Below are 1,871 nucleotides of genomic sequence, written 5' to 3' on the forward strand. Positions count from 1 at the left end.
ACATAAATCAATAAATCCAATGTAATTATTGTAATTTTCATTATTGTATTTATTATTGTATTTCTTTTATTGTGTTGTTTGTATGCTCTCACACGTAATCAACCTAATTCCTACTTCGATCCAATTGCATGTTAAACTACGTGTTAACCGACTTAGTCTAGTTCTTCGCATGTTAGGATTAAAATGTTGGATGTTGCATTGCATGCATATAATCGACAATATATCGAGTATAGACAATCTTCCCTAATCATTAGTAGAGGCCGCTATCGAAGCGGGCGGGATTAGGTGTTCAATCAAAAGAGCTTCCTAATACGTACCCTCACCCCTTACTCCAGATCTATGTGAACATCCGTGTTCATTGGCATCCACGAGAGTCATTCTAGACATAGAAAGCTAAGGGTAACGAGTTCTTGGTGTTCATGTCACTACTTTGTGTCTTGACATGACACGAGGTATTCGAACGGTTTCCAATTTTCCACAATAAATTGGTGGCGACTCTACAAATGCAAATGCTTATTTCCCAAGCGCCTCCGTGGGCCCGCGTCCACAACAATCAATTTGAAAATATTACAAATCAATTTGACAACGTACATTAACAATCAATTCGAAAATATAAACTACAAACAAATTCGAGTACTTTATATATGTGAGCAATCAATTCGAAATAGAGAAAGTATACACAGAGGAAGATTTATGTGAGTAGTGTATCGGCAGAATTGGACTCAAAAGGTTGAGGCTGCTCTTGTGGTAGCGATGTGGTGGTCAAATGGTGTTCGAAGTGGGCTCAGGTTGCAATGGTGAATTGGGCTTGTGGTGGCATGAGATGGTGAAAGGTCGTGCTTGGTGCTGCTGGTGTTGATGGTTCAGTTCTGGACCGAATTAAACTCGGGTTTCATTCTGAGCTCACTTGGCTAAGTGCAGGTGGTGTGCGAGCCATGTTAGCTGCTAATTGGAGGGTTCCATCATGGTGATGTAGATGGAGCAACAAAATGATGGTGGTTACTGAGAAGATGAGTGGGAAGCATAAAAAAGAGAATAGATGCGGGGGCAAAATCGTCACTTTATTATTTTTTTTCACCTGAAAATGGCATTGGATGTAAATTATAACCTGAGCTATTAATTTGGGTGTAATTTAAAAAAAAAACTTTGACGTGGGAGTAAGTTTAAAAAGTGGATTAAGCGTGGGTGTAATTGATAATTTACTCTAAATATAACTTTGAAAAATGTGAGACCATTTAAATGTTTTCTATTTTCCTTTTAAAAAATTTAAATAAAGATCAGCTAGTGTGTACAAAAGGTCTCATTTATTAGAATTTGTGGAATATGACCTGACATAAGAAGAACTTTATATAAAGTTCTAAAAGTTGTTCTATTGTTATTGTTCTTAGAGCATTAATAATAATAGTTCTTATTCTTGAAATTGTCACCAAGAACTTTATTTAAAAAGTTTATCTACTAAATCATAAAGTTGGTTCTTAATTTTAAGAATTGAATTCTAAAATAAGAACTAAGTTGCTAAGCACATTGAAATGTGAAGACCAATGATCATAACTTAGAAAATGTGGGGTGTCTTTAAACATTGTGTATTTCCAAGAAAAAAAAGTTCTATTGTAGAATAAAGTTCTTAAATATTGAAAATAGAGAAATATGATATGGTATGAGAAGAACTTTTTATAGAATTCTTCTATTGCTATTGCTCTTAGTGGTCTTCTCAAATTATTCCAAAGTACAATTTAACTCACATTATAGTCAACTATTACACCCATCCCCTATATACTAAAAGATTAACACATCTTGAAAATTCCCGCCCATGTATGTTAAAGAGTACTGAAAATTGCGCTCAATGTTATATTCTGACTAATTCTTATTTT

The sequence above is a fragment of the Silene latifolia genome, chromosome X (genome assembly GCF_048544455.1).
Source record: "Silene latifolia isolate original U9 population chromosome X, ASM4854445v1, whole genome shotgun sequence".
Taxonomy (NCBI): domain Eukaryota; kingdom Viridiplantae; phylum Streptophyta; class Magnoliopsida; order Caryophyllales; family Caryophyllaceae; genus Silene; species Silene latifolia.